Source organism: Saccoglossus kowalevskii, chromosome 11, assembly GCF_978046115.1.
Source record: "Saccoglossus kowalevskii chromosome 11, keSacKowa6.1, whole genome shotgun sequence".
In the NCBI taxonomy this organism is placed as follows: Eukaryota; Metazoa; Hemichordata; class Enteropneusta; family Harrimaniidae; genus Saccoglossus; species Saccoglossus kowalevskii.
In genome coordinates, this window is record NC_140651.1 from 38,086,395 (window position 1) to 38,100,244 (window position 13,850).

The 13,850-nt window shown below is 43.9% G+C and overlaps 61 pseudogenes; all 61 read left to right on the forward strand.

Annotated features, from left to right (window-relative positions):
• Positions 1 to 46: 46 nt before the first annotated feature.
• On the forward strand, positions 47 to 166 carry LOC146737671 (5S ribosomal RNA; annotated as a pseudogene).
• A 96-nt stretch (positions 167 to 262) lies between these two features.
• LOC146737672 (5S ribosomal RNA) lies at positions 263 to 382 on the forward strand (annotated as a pseudogene).
• Positions 383 to 478: 96 nt separating this feature from the next.
• On the forward strand, positions 479 to 598 carry LOC146737673 (5S ribosomal RNA; annotated as a pseudogene).
• A 96-nt stretch (positions 599 to 694) lies between these two features.
• Positions 695 to 814, forward strand: LOC146737674 (5S ribosomal RNA; annotated as a pseudogene).
• A 96-nt stretch (positions 815 to 910) lies between these two features.
• LOC146737675 (5S ribosomal RNA) lies at positions 911 to 1,030 on the forward strand (annotated as a pseudogene).
• A 96-nt stretch (positions 1,031 to 1,126) lies between these two features.
• Positions 1,127 to 1,246, forward strand: LOC146737676 (5S ribosomal RNA; annotated as a pseudogene).
• A 96-nt stretch (positions 1,247 to 1,342) lies between these two features.
• LOC146737677 (5S ribosomal RNA) lies at positions 1,343 to 1,462 on the forward strand (annotated as a pseudogene).
• Positions 1,463 to 1,989: 527 nt separating this feature from the next.
• LOC146737678 (5S ribosomal RNA) lies at positions 1,990 to 2,109 on the forward strand (annotated as a pseudogene).
• A 312-nt stretch (positions 2,110 to 2,421) lies between these two features.
• On the forward strand, positions 2,422 to 2,541 carry LOC146737679 (5S ribosomal RNA; annotated as a pseudogene).
• A 96-nt stretch (positions 2,542 to 2,637) lies between these two features.
• On the forward strand, positions 2,638 to 2,757 carry LOC146737680 (5S ribosomal RNA; annotated as a pseudogene).
• A 96-nt stretch (positions 2,758 to 2,853) lies between these two features.
• Positions 2,854 to 2,973, forward strand: LOC146737681 (5S ribosomal RNA; annotated as a pseudogene).
• A 96-nt stretch (positions 2,974 to 3,069) lies between these two features.
• On the forward strand, positions 3,070 to 3,189 carry LOC146737682 (5S ribosomal RNA; annotated as a pseudogene).
• A 96-nt stretch (positions 3,190 to 3,285) lies between these two features.
• LOC146737683 (5S ribosomal RNA) lies at positions 3,286 to 3,405 on the forward strand (annotated as a pseudogene).
• A 96-nt stretch (positions 3,406 to 3,501) lies between these two features.
• LOC146737684 (5S ribosomal RNA) lies at positions 3,502 to 3,621 on the forward strand (annotated as a pseudogene).
• A 96-nt stretch (positions 3,622 to 3,717) lies between these two features.
• LOC146737685 (5S ribosomal RNA) lies at positions 3,718 to 3,837 on the forward strand (annotated as a pseudogene).
• Positions 3,838 to 3,933: 96 nt separating this feature from the next.
• On the forward strand, positions 3,934 to 4,053 carry LOC146737686 (5S ribosomal RNA; annotated as a pseudogene).
• Positions 4,054 to 4,149: 96 nt separating this feature from the next.
• On the forward strand, positions 4,150 to 4,269 carry LOC146737687 (5S ribosomal RNA; annotated as a pseudogene).
• A 96-nt stretch (positions 4,270 to 4,365) lies between these two features.
• On the forward strand, positions 4,366 to 4,485 carry LOC146737688 (5S ribosomal RNA; annotated as a pseudogene).
• Positions 4,486 to 4,581: 96 nt separating this feature from the next.
• On the forward strand, positions 4,582 to 4,701 carry LOC146737689 (5S ribosomal RNA; annotated as a pseudogene).
• A 96-nt stretch (positions 4,702 to 4,797) lies between these two features.
• Positions 4,798 to 4,917, forward strand: LOC146737690 (5S ribosomal RNA; annotated as a pseudogene).
• Positions 4,918 to 5,013: 96 nt separating this feature from the next.
• LOC146737691 (5S ribosomal RNA) lies at positions 5,014 to 5,133 on the forward strand (annotated as a pseudogene).
• Positions 5,134 to 5,229: 96 nt separating this feature from the next.
• LOC146737692 (5S ribosomal RNA) lies at positions 5,230 to 5,349 on the forward strand (annotated as a pseudogene).
• A 96-nt stretch (positions 5,350 to 5,445) lies between these two features.
• On the forward strand, positions 5,446 to 5,565 carry LOC146737693 (5S ribosomal RNA; annotated as a pseudogene).
• A 96-nt stretch (positions 5,566 to 5,661) lies between these two features.
• LOC146737694 (5S ribosomal RNA) lies at positions 5,662 to 5,781 on the forward strand (annotated as a pseudogene).
• Positions 5,782 to 5,877: 96 nt separating this feature from the next.
• LOC146737695 (5S ribosomal RNA) lies at positions 5,878 to 5,997 on the forward strand (annotated as a pseudogene).
• A 96-nt stretch (positions 5,998 to 6,093) lies between these two features.
• LOC146737696 (5S ribosomal RNA) lies at positions 6,094 to 6,213 on the forward strand (annotated as a pseudogene).
• Positions 6,214 to 6,309: 96 nt separating this feature from the next.
• On the forward strand, positions 6,310 to 6,429 carry LOC146737697 (5S ribosomal RNA; annotated as a pseudogene).
• A 96-nt stretch (positions 6,430 to 6,525) lies between these two features.
• LOC146737698 (5S ribosomal RNA) lies at positions 6,526 to 6,645 on the forward strand (annotated as a pseudogene).
• Positions 6,646 to 6,741: 96 nt separating this feature from the next.
• LOC146737699 (5S ribosomal RNA) lies at positions 6,742 to 6,861 on the forward strand (annotated as a pseudogene).
• Positions 6,862 to 6,955: 94 nt separating this feature from the next.
• Positions 6,956 to 7,075, forward strand: LOC146737700 (5S ribosomal RNA; annotated as a pseudogene).
• Positions 7,076 to 7,172: 97 nt separating this feature from the next.
• LOC146737701 (5S ribosomal RNA) lies at positions 7,173 to 7,292 on the forward strand (annotated as a pseudogene).
• A 96-nt stretch (positions 7,293 to 7,388) lies between these two features.
• On the forward strand, positions 7,389 to 7,508 carry LOC146737702 (5S ribosomal RNA; annotated as a pseudogene).
• Positions 7,509 to 7,604: 96 nt separating this feature from the next.
• LOC146737703 (5S ribosomal RNA) lies at positions 7,605 to 7,724 on the forward strand (annotated as a pseudogene).
• Positions 7,725 to 7,820: 96 nt separating this feature from the next.
• LOC146737704 (5S ribosomal RNA) lies at positions 7,821 to 7,940 on the forward strand (annotated as a pseudogene).
• A 96-nt stretch (positions 7,941 to 8,036) lies between these two features.
• Positions 8,037 to 8,156, forward strand: LOC146737705 (5S ribosomal RNA; annotated as a pseudogene).
• Positions 8,157 to 8,250: 94 nt separating this feature from the next.
• Positions 8,251 to 8,370, forward strand: LOC146737706 (5S ribosomal RNA; annotated as a pseudogene).
• Positions 8,371 to 8,467: 97 nt separating this feature from the next.
• Positions 8,468 to 8,587, forward strand: LOC146737707 (5S ribosomal RNA; annotated as a pseudogene).
• A 96-nt stretch (positions 8,588 to 8,683) lies between these two features.
• LOC146737708 (5S ribosomal RNA) lies at positions 8,684 to 8,803 on the forward strand (annotated as a pseudogene).
• Positions 8,804 to 8,899: 96 nt separating this feature from the next.
• On the forward strand, positions 8,900 to 9,019 carry LOC146737709 (5S ribosomal RNA; annotated as a pseudogene).
• Positions 9,020 to 9,115: 96 nt separating this feature from the next.
• On the forward strand, positions 9,116 to 9,235 carry LOC146737710 (5S ribosomal RNA; annotated as a pseudogene).
• A 96-nt stretch (positions 9,236 to 9,331) lies between these two features.
• On the forward strand, positions 9,332 to 9,451 carry LOC146737711 (5S ribosomal RNA; annotated as a pseudogene).
• Positions 9,452 to 9,547: 96 nt separating this feature from the next.
• LOC146737712 (5S ribosomal RNA) lies at positions 9,548 to 9,667 on the forward strand (annotated as a pseudogene).
• Positions 9,668 to 9,761: 94 nt separating this feature from the next.
• LOC146737713 (5S ribosomal RNA) lies at positions 9,762 to 9,881 on the forward strand (annotated as a pseudogene).
• Positions 9,882 to 9,978: 97 nt separating this feature from the next.
• LOC146737714 (5S ribosomal RNA) lies at positions 9,979 to 10,098 on the forward strand (annotated as a pseudogene).
• Positions 10,099 to 10,194: 96 nt separating this feature from the next.
• Positions 10,195 to 10,314, forward strand: LOC146737715 (5S ribosomal RNA; annotated as a pseudogene).
• Positions 10,315 to 10,410: 96 nt separating this feature from the next.
• On the forward strand, positions 10,411 to 10,530 carry LOC146737716 (5S ribosomal RNA; annotated as a pseudogene).
• A 96-nt stretch (positions 10,531 to 10,626) lies between these two features.
• LOC146737717 (5S ribosomal RNA) lies at positions 10,627 to 10,746 on the forward strand (annotated as a pseudogene).
• Positions 10,747 to 10,842: 96 nt separating this feature from the next.
• On the forward strand, positions 10,843 to 10,962 carry LOC146737718 (5S ribosomal RNA; annotated as a pseudogene).
• Positions 10,963 to 11,056: 94 nt separating this feature from the next.
• Positions 11,057 to 11,176, forward strand: LOC146737719 (5S ribosomal RNA; annotated as a pseudogene).
• Positions 11,177 to 11,273: 97 nt separating this feature from the next.
• On the forward strand, positions 11,274 to 11,393 carry LOC146737720 (5S ribosomal RNA; annotated as a pseudogene).
• Positions 11,394 to 11,489: 96 nt separating this feature from the next.
• Positions 11,490 to 11,609, forward strand: LOC146737721 (5S ribosomal RNA; annotated as a pseudogene).
• A 96-nt stretch (positions 11,610 to 11,705) lies between these two features.
• On the forward strand, positions 11,706 to 11,825 carry LOC146737722 (5S ribosomal RNA; annotated as a pseudogene).
• A 96-nt stretch (positions 11,826 to 11,921) lies between these two features.
• LOC146737723 (5S ribosomal RNA) lies at positions 11,922 to 12,041 on the forward strand (annotated as a pseudogene).
• A 96-nt stretch (positions 12,042 to 12,137) lies between these two features.
• Positions 12,138 to 12,257, forward strand: LOC146737724 (5S ribosomal RNA; annotated as a pseudogene).
• Positions 12,258 to 12,351: 94 nt separating this feature from the next.
• LOC146737725 (5S ribosomal RNA) lies at positions 12,352 to 12,471 on the forward strand (annotated as a pseudogene).
• Positions 12,472 to 12,567: 96 nt separating this feature from the next.
• LOC146737726 (5S ribosomal RNA) lies at positions 12,568 to 12,687 on the forward strand (annotated as a pseudogene).
• A 96-nt stretch (positions 12,688 to 12,783) lies between these two features.
• Positions 12,784 to 12,903, forward strand: LOC146737727 (5S ribosomal RNA; annotated as a pseudogene).
• Positions 12,904 to 12,999: 96 nt separating this feature from the next.
• On the forward strand, positions 13,000 to 13,119 carry LOC146737728 (5S ribosomal RNA; annotated as a pseudogene).
• Positions 13,120 to 13,215: 96 nt separating this feature from the next.
• On the forward strand, positions 13,216 to 13,335 carry LOC146737729 (5S ribosomal RNA; annotated as a pseudogene).
• A 96-nt stretch (positions 13,336 to 13,431) lies between these two features.
• LOC146737730 (5S ribosomal RNA) lies at positions 13,432 to 13,551 on the forward strand (annotated as a pseudogene).
• Positions 13,552 to 13,647: 96 nt separating this feature from the next.
• On the forward strand, positions 13,648 to 13,767 carry LOC146737731 (5S ribosomal RNA; annotated as a pseudogene).
• Positions 13,768 to 13,850: the final 83 nt, after the last annotated feature.

Consider the following 13,850-nt stretch of genomic DNA (forward strand, 5'->3'; position numbering starts at 1 on the left):
TGCCTAGCCGATACATTAATTGAAATCCAATTCTGACAAATATTCAGCCTACTGCCAAACCATTGCAGAATACACCAGTTCTCGTCCGATCACTGAAGCTAAGCCGATGCGGGCGTGGTTAGTACTTGCACGGGAGACCGGCTGGGAATACCTCGTGCAGTAGGCTCATCAACATTTTTATTCCACATTACATGCTAACTTTTTCCCATGATTTTTTGCCTAGACGAAGCATTAAATGACATACAATTAGGACGAATATTCAGCCTACTGCCAAACCATTGCAGAATACACCAGTTCCCGTCCGATCACTGAAGTTAAGCTGCATCGGGTGTGGTTAGTACTTGCATGGGAGACCAGCTGGGAATACTACGTGCATTAGGCTCATCAACATTTTTATTCCACCGTACATACTAACTTTTTCCCGGGATTTTTTGTCTAGCCGAAGTATTAAGTTACATCCAATTCCGACGAATATTCAGCCTACTGCCAAACCATTGCAGAATACACCCGTTCTCGTCTGATCACTGAAGTTAAGCTGCATCGGGCGTGGTTAGTACTTGGATGTGAGACCGGCTGGGAATACCACGTGCAGTACGCTCATCAACATTTTTATTCCACCGTACATACCAACGTTTTTCCGGGATTTGTTGCCTAGCCGAAGTATTAAATTACATCCAATTCCAAAGAATATTCAGTCTACTGCCAAACCATTGCAAAATACACCAGTTCTCGTCCGATCACTGAAGTTAAGCTGCATCGAGCGTGGTTACTACTTGCATGGGAGACCAGCTGGGAATACCACGTGCATTAGGCTCATCAACATTTTTATTCCACCGTACATACTAACTTTTTCCCGGGATTTTTTGTCTAGCCGAAGTATTAAGTTACATCCAATTCCGACGAATATTCAGCCTACTGCCAAACCATTGCAGAATACACCCGTTCTCGTCTGATCACTGAAGTTAAGCTGCATCGGGCGTGGTTAGTACTTGGATGTGAGACCGGCTGGGAATACCACGTGCAGTACGCTCATCAACATTTTTATTCCACCGTACATACCAACGTTTTTCCGGGATTTGTTGCCTAGCCGAAGTATTAAATTACATCCAATTCCGAAGAATATTCAGTCTACTGCCAAACCATTGCAAATTACACCAGTTCTCGTCCGATCACTGAAGTTAAGCTGCATCGGGCGTGGTTAGTACTTGCATGGGAGACCTGCTGGGAATACCACGTGCAGTAGGCTTATCAATATTTTTATTCCACCGTACATGCTATCTTTTTCCCATGAATTTTTGCCTAGCTGAAGCATTAATTGAAATCCAATTCCGACAAATAATCAGCCTACTGCCAAACCATTGCAGAATACACCAGTTCTCGTCCGATCACTGAAGCTAAGCCGCATCGGGCGTGGTTAGTACTTGCACGGGAGACCGGCTGGGAATACCTCGTGCAGTAGGCTCATCAACATTTTTATTCCACATTACATGCTAACTTTTTCCCATGATTTTTTGCCTAGACGAAGCATTAAATGACATACAATTAGGACGAATATTCAGCCTACAGCCAAACCATTGCAGAATACACAAGTTCTCGTCCGATCACTGAAGTTAAGCTGCATCCGGCGTGGTTAGTACTTGCATGGAGACCGGCTGGGAAAACTACGTGCATTAGGCTCATCAACATTTTTATTCCACCGTACATACTAACATTTTCCCGGGATTGTTTGCATAGCCGAAGCATTAAACGACATACAATTCGGACGAACATTCAGCCTACTGCCAAGCCATTGCAAAATACACCAGTTCTCGTCCGATCACTGAAGTTAAGCTGCATCGAGTGTGGTTACTACTTGCATGGGAGACCGGATGGGAATACCACGTGCATTAGGCTCATCAACATTTTTATTCCACTGTACATACTAACATTTTCCCGGGATTTTTTGCCTAGCCAAAGTATTAAGTTACATCCAATTCCGACGAATATTCAGCCTACTGCCAAACCATTGCAGAATACACCCGTTCTCGTCCGATCACTGAAGTTAAGCTGCATCGGGCGTGGTTAGTACTTGGATGTGAGACCGGCTGGGAATACCACGTGCAGTACGCTCTTCAACATTTTTATTCCACATTACATGCTAACTTTTTCCAATGATTTTTTGCCTAGACAAAGCATTAAATGACATACAATTAGGACGAATATTCAGCCTACTGCCAAACCATTGCAGAATACACCAGTTCTCGTCCAATCACTGAATTTAAGCTGCATCGAGCGTGGTTAGTAATTGCATGGGAGACCAGCTGGGAATACCACGTGCATTAGGCTCATCAACATTTTTATTCCGCCGTACATACTAGCTTTTTCCCGGGATTTTTTGCCTAGCCGAAGTATTAAGTTACATCCAATTCCGACGAATATTCAGCCTACTGCCAAACCATTGCAGAATACACCCGTTCTCGTCCGATCACTGAAGTTAAGCTGCATCGGGCGTGGTTAGTACTTGGATGTGAGACCGGCTGGGAATACCACGTGCAGTACGCTCTTCAACATTTTTATTCCACCGTACATACCAACTTTTTCCCGGGATTTGTTGCCTAGCCGATACATTAATTGAAATCCAATTCTGACAAATATTCAGCCTACTGCCAAACCATTGCAGAATACACCAGTTCTCGTCCGATCACTGAAGCTAAGCCGATGCGGGCGTGGTTAGTACTTGCACGGGAGACCGGCTGGGAATACCTCGTGCAGTAGGCTCATCAACATTTTTATTCCACATTACATGCTAACTTTTTCCCATGATTTTTTGCCTAGACGAAGCATTAAATGACATACAATTAGGACGAATATTCAGCCTACTGCCAAACCATTGCAGAATACACCAGTTCCCGTCCGATCACTGAAGTTAAGCTGCATCGGGTGTGGTTAGTACTTGCATGGGAGACCAGCTGGGAATACTACGTGCATTAGGCTCATCAACATTTTTATTCCACCGTACATACTAACTTTTTCCCGGGATTTTTTGTCTAGCCGAAGTATTAAGTTACATCCAATTCCGACGAATATTCAGCCTACTGCCAAACCATTGCAGAATACACCCGTTCTCGTCTGATCACTGAAGTTAAGCTGCATCGGGCGTGGTTAGTACTTGGATGTGAGACCGGCTGGGAATACCACGTGCAGTACGCTCATCAACATTTTTATTCCACCGTACATACCAACGTTTTTCCGGGATTTGTTGCCTAGCCGAAGTATTAAATTACATCCAATTCCAAAGAATATTCAGTCTACTGCCAAACCATTGCAAAATACACCAGTTCTCGTCCGATCACTGAAGTTAAGCTGCATCGAGCGTGGTTACTACTTGCATGGGAGACCAGCTGGGAATACCACGTGCATTAGGCTCATCAACATTTTTATTCCACCGTACATACTAACTTTTTCCCGGGATTTTTTGTCTAGCCGAAGTATTAAGTTACATCCAATTCCGACGAATATTCAGCCTACTGCCAAACCATTGCAGAATACACCCGTTCTCGTCTGATCACTGAAGTTAAGCTGCATCGGGCGTGGTTAGTACTTGGATGTGAGACCGGCTGGGAATACCACGTGCAGTACGCTCATCAACATTTTTATTCCACCGTACATACCAACGTTTTTCCGGGATTTGTTGCCTAGCCGAAGTATTAAATTACATCCAATTCCGAAGAATATTCAGTCTACTGCCAAACCATTGCAAATTACACCAGTTCTCGTCCGATCACTGAACTTAAGCTGCATCGGGCGTGGTTAGTACTTGCATGGGAGACCTGCTGGGAATACCACGTGCAGTAGGCTTATCAATATTTTTATTCCACCGTACATGCTATCTTTTTCCCATGAATTTTTGCCTAGCTGAAGCATTAATTGAAATCCAATTCCGACAAATAATCAGCCTACTGCCAAACCATTGCAGAATACACCAGTTCTCGTCCGATCACTGAAGCTAAGCCGCATCGGGCGTGGTTAGTACTTGCACGGGAGACCGGCTGGGAATACCTCGTGCAGTAGGCTCATCAACATTTTTATTCCACATTACATGCTAACTTTTTCCCATGATTTTTTGCCTAGACGAAGCATTAAATGACATACAATTAGGATGAATATTCAGCCTACTGCCAAACCATTGCAGAATACACCAGTTCTCGTCCGATCACTGAAGTTAAGCTGCATCGGGCGTGGTTAGTAATTGAATGGGAGACCGGCTGGGAATACCACGTGCAGTAGGCTTATCAATATTTTTATTCCACCGTACATACCAACTTTTTCCCGTGATTTTTTGCCTAGCCGAAGCATTAATTGAAATCCAATTCCGACAAATATTCAGCCTACTGCCAAACCATTGCAGAATACACCAGTTCTCGTCCGATCACTGAAGCTAAGCCGCATCGGGCGTGGTTAGTACTTGCATGAGAGACCGGCGGGGAATACCTCGTGCAGTAGGCTCATCAACATTTTTATTCCACCGTACATACCAACTTTTTCCCGGGATTTGTTGCCTAGCCGATACATTAATTGAAATCCAATTCTGACAAATATTCAGCCTACTGCCAAACCATTGCAGAATACACCAGTTCTCGTCCGATCACTGAAGCTAAGCCGATGCGGGCGTGGTTAGTACTTGCACGGGAGACCGGCTGGGAATACCTCGTGCAGTAGGCTCATCAACATTTTTATTCCACATTACATGCTAACTTTTTCCCATGATTTTTTGCCTAGACGAAGCATTAAATGACATACAATTAGGACGAATATTCAGCCTACTGCCAAACCATTGCAGAATACACCAGTTCCCGTCCGATCACTGAAGTTAAGCTGCATCGGGTGTGGTTAGTACTTGCATGGGAGACCAGCTGGGAATACTACGTGCATTAGGCTCATCAACATTTTTATTCCACCGTACATACTAACTTTTTCCCGGGATTTTTTGTCTAGCCGAAGTATTAAGTTACATCCAATTCCGACGAATATTCAGCCTACTGCCAAACCATTGCAGAATACACCCGTTCTCGTCTGATCACTGAAGTTAAGCTGCATCGGGCGTGGTTAGTACTTGGATGTGAGACCGGCTGGGAATACCACGTGCAGTACGCTCATCAACATTTTTATTCCACCGTACATACCAACGTTTTTCCGGGATTTGTTGCCTAGCCGAAGTATTAAATTACATCCAATTCCAAAGAATATTCAGTCTACTGCCAAACCATTGCAAAATACACCAGTTCTCGTCCGATCACTGAAGTTAAGCTGCATCGAGCGTGGTTACTACTTGCATGGGAGACCAGCTGGGAATACCACGTGCATTAGGCTCATCAACATTTTTATTCCACCGTACATACTAACTTTTTCCCGGGATTTTTTGTCTAGCCGAAGTATTAAGTTACATCCAATTCCGACGAATATTCAGCCTACTGCCAAACCATTGCAGAATACACCCGTTCTCGTCTGATCACTGAAGTTAAGCTGCATCGGGCGTGGTTAGTACTTGGATGTGAGACCGGCTGGGAATACCACGTGCAGTACGCTCATCAACATTTTTATTCCACCGTACATACCAACGTTTTTCCGGGATTTGTTGCCTAGCCGAAGTATTAAATTACATCCAATTCCGAAGAATATTCAGTCTACTGCCAAACCATTGCAAATTACACCAGTTCTCGTCCGATCACTGAAGTTAAGCTGCATCGGGCGTGGTTAGTACTTGCATGGGAGACCTGCTGGGAATACCACGTGCAGTAGGCTTATCAATATTTTTATTCCACCGTACATGCTATCTTTTTCCCATGAATTTTTGCCTAGCTGAAGCATTAATTGAAATCCAATTCCGACAAATAATCAGCCTACTGCCAAACCATTGCAGAATACACCAGTTCTCGTCCGATCACTGAAGCTAAGCCGCATCGGGCGTGGTTAGTACTTGCACGGGAGACCGGCTGGGAATACCTCGTGCAGTAGGCTCATCAACATTTTTATTCCACATTACATGCTAACTTTTTCCCATGATTTTTTGCCTAGACGAAGCATTAAATGACATACAATTAGGATGAATATTCAGCCTACTGCCAAACCATTGCAGAATACACCAGTTCTCGTCCGATCACTGAAGTTAAGCTGCATCGGGCGTGGTTAGTAATTGAATGGGAGACCGGCTGGGAATACCACGTGCAGTAGGCTTATCAATATTTTTATTCCACCGTACATACCAACTTTTTCCCGTGATTTTTTGCCTAGCCGAAGCATTAATTGAAATCCAATTCCGACAAATATTCAGCCTACTGCCAAACCATTGCAGAATACACCAGTTCTCGTCCGATCACTGAAGCTAAGCCGCATCGGGCGTGGTTAGTACTTGCATGAGAGACCGGCGGGGAATACCTCGTGCAGTAGGCTCATCAACATTTTTATTCCACATTACATGCTAACTTTTTCCAATGATTTTTTGCCTTGACGAAGGATTAAATGACATACAATTCGGTAGAATATTCAGCCTACTGCCTAACCATTGCAGAATACACCAGTTCTCGTCCGATCACTGAAGTTAAGCTGCATCGGGCGTGGTTAGTACTTGCATGGGAGACCGCCTGGGAATACCACGTGCAGTAGGATGGTGAACATTTTTAGTCCACATTACATACTAACTTTTTCCCATGATTTTTTGCCTAGACGAAGCATTAAATGACATCCAATTGCGACGAATATTCAGCCTACTGCCAAACCAATGCAGAATACACCAGTTCTCGTCTGATCATTGAAGTTAATCTGCATAGGGCATGGTTAGTACTTGCATGGGAGACCGGCTGGGAATACCACGTGCAGTAGGCTTATCAACATTTTTATTCCACCGTACATACCATATTTCCCGGGATTTGTTGCCTAGCCGAAGTATTAAATTACATCCAATTCCGACGAATATTCAGCCTACTGCCAAACCATTGCAGAATACACCAGTTCTCGTCCGATAGCTGAAGTTAAGCTGCATCGGGCGTGGTTAGTACTTGCGTGGGAGACCGGCTGGGAATACCACCTGCAGTAGGCTAATGAACATTTTTATTCCACCGTACATACTAACGTTTTTTCCATGATTTTTTGCATAGCCGAAGCATTAAATGACATCTAATTGCTAAGAATATTCAGCCTACTGCCAAACCAATGCAGAATACACCAGTTCTCGTCCGATCACTGAAGTTAAGCTGCATCGGGCGTGGTTAGTACTTGGATGTGAGACAGGCTGGGAATACCACGTGCAGTACGCTAATCAACATTTTTATTCCACCGTACATACTAACTTTTTCCCGGGATTTTTTGCCTAGCCGAAGCATTAATTGAAATCCAATTCTGACAAATATTCAGCCTACTGCCAAACCATTGCAGAATACACAAGTTCTCGTCCGATCACTGAAGCTAAGCCGCATCGGGCGTGGTTAGTACTTGCACGGGAGACCGGCTGGGAATACCTCGTGCAGTAGGCTCATCAACATTTTTATTCCACATTACATGCTAACTTTTTCCCATGATTTTTTGCCTAGACGAAGCATTAAATGACATACAATTAGGACGAATATTCAGCCTACTGCCAAACCATTGCAGAATACACCACTTCTCGTCCGATCACTGAAGTTAAGCTGCATCGGGTGTGGTTAGTACTTGCATGGGAGACCGGCTGGGAATACCTCGTGCAGTAGGCTCATCAACATTTTTATTCCACATTACATGCTAACTTTTTCCAATGATTTTTTGCCTTGACGAAGGATTAAATGACATACAATTCGGTAGAATATTCAGCCTACTGCCTAACCATTGCAGAATACACCAGTTCTCGTCCGATCACTGAAGTTAAGCTGCATCGGGCGTGGTTAGTACTTGCATGGGAGACCGCCTGGGAATACCACGTGCAGTAGGATGGTGAACATTTTTAGTCCACATTACATACTAACTTTTTCCCATGATTTTTTGCCTAGACGAAGCATTAAATGACATCCAATTGCGACGAATATTCAGCCTACTGCCAAACCAATGCAGAATACACCAGTTCTCGTCTGATCATTGAAGTTAATCTGCATAGGGCATGGTTAGTACTTGCATGGGAGACCGGCTGGGAATACCACGTGCAGTAGGCTTATCAACATTTTTATTCCACCGTACATACCATATTTCCCGGGATTTGTTGCCTAGCCGAAGTATTAAATTACATCCAATTCCGACGAATATTCAGCCTACTGCCAAACCATTGCAGAATACACCAGTTCTCGTCCGATAGCTGAAGTTAAGCTGCATCGGGCGTGGTTAGTACTTGCGTGGGAGACCGGCTGGGAATACCACCTGCAGTAGGCTAATGAACATTTTTATTCCACCGTACATACTAACGTTTTTTCCATGATTTTTTGCATAGCCGAAGCATTAAATGACATCTAATTGCTAAGAATATTCAGCCTACTGCCAAACCAATGCAGAATACACCAGTTCTCGTCCGATCACTGAAGTTAAGCTGCATCGGGCGTGGTTAGTACTTGGATGTGAGACAGGCTGGGAATACCACGTGCAGTACGCTAATCAACATTTTTATTCCACCGTACATACTAACTTTTTCCCGGGATTTTTTGCCTAGCCGAAGCATTAATTGAAATCCAATTCTGACAAATATTCAGCCTACTGCCAAACCATTGCAGAATACACCAGTTCTCGTCCGATCACTGAAGCTAAGCCGCATCGGGCGTGGTTAGTACTTGCACGGGAGACCGGCTGGGAATACCTCGTGCAGTAGGCTCATCAACATTTTTATTCCACATTACATGCTAACTTTTTCCCATGATTTTTTGCCTAGACGAAGCATTAAATGACATACAATTAGGACGAATATTCAGCCTACTGCCAAACCATTGCAGAATACACCACTTCTCGTCCGATCACTGAAGTTAAGCTGCATCGGGTGTGGTTAGTACTTGCATGGGAGACCGGCTGGGAATACTACGTGCATTAGGCTTATCAACATTTTTATTCCACCGTTCATACTAACTTTTTCCCGGGATTTTTTGCCTATCCGAAGTATTAAGTTACATCCAATTCCGACGAATATTCAGCCTACTGCCAAACCATTGCAAATTACACCAGTTCTCGTCCGATCACTGAAGTTAAGCTGCATCGGGCGTGGTTAGTACTTCCATGGGAGACCTGCTGGGAATACCACGTGCAGTAGGCTTATCAATAATTTTATTCCACCGTACATGCTATCTTTTTCCCGTGATGTTTTGCCTAGCCGAAGCATTAATTGAAATCCAATTCTGACAAATATTCAGCCTACTGCCAAACCATTGCAGAATACACCAGTTTTCGTCCGATCACTGAAGCTAAGCCGCATCGGGCGTGGTTAGTACTTGCACAGGAGACCGGCTGGGAATACCTCGTGCAGTAGGCTCATCAACATTTTTATTCCACATTACATGCTAACTTTTTCCCATGATTTTTTGCCTAGACGAAGCATTAAATAACATACAATTAGGACGAATATTCAGCCTACTGCCAAACCATTGCAGAATACACCAGTTCTCGTCCGATCACTGAAGTTAATCTGCATAGGGCATGGTTAGTACTTGCATGGGAGACCGGCTGGGAATACCACGTGCAGTAGGCTTATCAACATTTTTATTCCACCGTACATACCATATTTCCCGGGATTTGTTGCCTAGCCGAAGTATTAAATTACATCCAATTCCGACGAATATTCAGCCTACTGCCAAACCATTGCAGAATACACCAGTTCTCGTCCGATAGCTGAAGTTAAGCTGCATCGGGCGTGGTTAGTACTTGCGTGGGAGACCGGCTGGGAATACCACCTGCAGTAGGCTAATGAACATTTTTATTCCACCGTACATACTAACGTTTTTTCCATGATTTTTTGCATAGCCGAAGCATTAAATGACATCTAATTGCTAAGAATATTCAGCCTACTGCCAAACCAATGCAGAATACACCAGTTCTCGTCCGATCACTGAAGTTAAGCTGCATCGGGCGTGGTTAGTACTTGGATGTGAGACAGGCTGGGAATACCACGTGCAGTACGCTAATCAACATTTTTATTCCATCGTACATACTAACTTTTTCCCGGGATTTTTTGCCTAGCCGAAGCATTAATTGAAATCCAATTCTGACAAATATTCAGCCTACTGCCAAACCATTGCAGAATACACCAGTTCTCGTCCGATCACTGAAGCTAAGCCGCATCGGGCGTGGTTAGTACTTGCACGGGAGACCGGCTGGGAATACCTCGTGCAGTAGGCTCATCAACATTTTTATTCCACATTACATGCTAACTTTTTCCCATGATTTTTTGCCTAGACGAAGCATTAAATGACATACAATTAGGACGAATATTCAGCCTACTGCCAAACCATTGCAGAATACACCACTTCTCGTCCGATCACTGAAGTTAAGCTGCATCGGGTGTGGTTAGTACTTGCATGGGAGACCGGCTGGGAATACCTCGTGCAGTAGGCTCATCAACATTTTTATTCCACATTACATGCTAACTTTTTCCAATGATTTTTTGCCTTGACGAAGGATTAAATGACATACAATTCGGTAGAATATTCAGCCTACTGCCTAACCATTGCAGAATACACCAGTTCTCGTCCGATCACTGAAGTTAAGCTGCATCGGGCGTGGTTAGTACTTGCATGGGAGACCGCCTGGGAATACCACGTGCAGTAGGATGGTGAACATTTTTAGTCCACATTACATACTAACTTTTTCCCATGATTTTTTGCCTAGACGAAGCATTAAATGACATCCAATTGCGACGAATATTCAGCCTACTGCCAAACCAATGCAGAATACACCAGTTCTCGTCTGATCATTGAAGTTAATCTGCATAGGGCATGGTTAGTACTTGCATGGGAGACCGGCTGGGAATACCACGTGCAGTAGGCTTATCAACATTTTTATTCCACCGTACATACCATATTTCCCGGGATTTGTTGCCTAGCCGAAGTATTAAATTACATCCAATTCCGACGAATATTCAGCCTACTGCCAAACCATTGCAGAATACACCAGTTCTCGTCCGATAGCTGAAGTTAAGCTGCATCGGGCGTGGTTAGTACTTGCGTGGGAGACCGGCTGGGAATACCACCTGCAGTAGGCTAATGAACATTTTTATTCCACCGTACATACTAACGTTTTTTCCATGATTTTTTGCATAGCCGAAGCATTAAATGACATCTAATTGCTAAGAATATTCAGCCTACTGCCAAACCAATGCAGAATACACCAGTTCTCGTCCGATCACTGAAGTTAAGCTGCATCGGGCGTGGTTAGTACTTGGATGTGAGACAGGCTGGGAATACCACGTGCAGTACGCTAATCAACATTTTTATTCCACCGTACATACTAACTTTTTCCCGGGATTTTTTGCCTAGCCGAAGCATTAATTGAAATCCAATTCTGACAAATATTCAGCCTACTGCCAAACCATTGCAGAATACACCAGTTCTCGTCCGATCACTGAAGCTAAGCCGCATCGGGCGTGGTTAGTACTTGCACGGGAGACCGGCTGGGAATACCTTGTGCAGTAGGCTCATCAACATTTTTATTCCACATTACATGCTAACTTTTTCCCATGATTTTTTGCCTAGACGAAGCATTAAATGACATACAATTAGGACGAATATTCAGCCTACTGCCAAACCATTGCAGAATACACCACTTCTCGTCCGATCACTGAAGTTAAGCTGCATCGGGTGTGGTTAGTACTTGCATGGGAGACCGGCTGGGAATACCTCGTGCAGTAGGCTCATCAACATTTTTATTCCACATTACATGCTAACTTTTTCCAATGATTTTTTGCCTTGACGAAGGATTAAATGACATACAATTCGGTAGAATATTCAGCCTACTGCCTAACCATTGCAGAATACACCAGTTCTCGTCCGATCACTGAAGTTAAGCTGCATCGGGCGTGGTTAGTACTTGCATGGGAGACCGCCTGGGAATACCACGTGCAGTAGGATGGTGAACATTTTTAGTCCACATTACATACTAACTTTTTCCCATGATTTTTTGCCTAGACGAAGCATTAAATGACATCCAATTGCGACGAATATTCAGCCTACTGCCAAACCAATGCAGAATACACCAGTTCTCGTCTGATCATTGAAGTTAATCTGCATAGGGCATGGTTAGTACTTGCATGGGAGACCGGCTGGGAATACCACGTGCAGTAGGCTTATCAACATTTTTATTCCACCGTACATACCATATTTCCCGGGATTTGTTGCCTAGCCGAAGTATTAAATTACATCCAATTCCGACGAATATTCAGCCTACTGCCAAACCAATGCAGAATACACCAGTTCTCGTCCGATCACTGAAGTTAAGCTGCATCGGGCGTGGTTAGTACTTGGATGTGAGACAGGCTGGGAATACCACGTGCAGTACGCTAATCAACATTTTTATTCCACCGTACATACTAACTTTTTCCCGGGATTTTTTGCCTAGCCGAAGCATTAATTGAAATCCAATTCTGACAAATATTCAGCCTACTGCCAAACCATTGCAGAATACACCAGTTCTCGTCCGATCACTGAAGCTAAGCCGCATCGGGCGTGGTTAGTACTTGCACGGGAGACCGGCTGGGAATACCTCGTGCAGTAGGCTCATCAACATTTTTATTCCACATTACATGCTAACTTTTTCCCATGATTTTTTGCCTAGACGAAGCATTAAATGACATACAATTAGGACGAATATTCAGCCTACTGCCAAACCATTGCAGAATACACCACTTCTCGTCCGATCACTGAAGTTAAGCTGCATCGGGTGTGGTTAGTACTTGCATGGGAGACCGGCTGGGAATACTACGTGCATTAGGCTCATCAACATTTTTATTCCACCGTACATACTAAATTTTTCCCGGGATTGTTTGCATAGCCGAAGCATTAAACGACATACAATTCGGACGAACATTCAGCCTACTGCCAAGCCATTGCAAAATACACCAGTTCTCGTCCGATCACTGAAGTTAAGCTGCATCGAGCGTTGTTAGTACTTGCATGGGAGACCGGCTGGGAATACCACGTGCATTAGGCTCATCATAATTTTTATTCCACCGTTCATACTAACTTTTTCCCGGGATTTTTTGCCTATCCGAAGTATTAAGTTACATCCAATTCCGACGAATATTCAGCCTACTGCCAAACCATTGCAAATTACACCAGTTCTCGTCCGATCACTGAAGTTAAGCTGCATCGGGCGTGGTTAGTACTTCCATGGGAGACCTGCTGGGAATACCACGTGCAGTAGGCTTATCAATATTTTTATTCCACCGTACATGCTATCTTTTTCCCGTGATGTTTTGCCTAGCCGAAGCATTAATTGAAATCCAATTCTGACAAATATTCAGCCTACTGCCAAACCATTGCAGAATACACCAGTTTTCGTCCGATCACTGAAGCTTAGCCGCATCGGGCGTGGTTAGTACTTGCACAGGAGACCGGCTGGGAATACCTCGTGCAGTAGGCTCATCAACATTTTTATTCCACATTACATGCTAACTTTTTCCCATGATTTTTTGCCTAGACGAAGCATTAAATAACATACAATTAGGACGAATATTCAGCCTACTGCCAAACCATTGCAGAATACACCAGTTCTCGTCCGATCACTGAAGTTAAGCTGCATCGGGTGTGGTTAGTACTTGCATGGGAGACCGGCTGGGAATACTACGTGCATTAGGCTCATCAACATTTTTATTGCAACATACATACTAAATTTTTCCCGGGATTGTTTGCATAGCCAAAGCATTAAACGACATACAATTC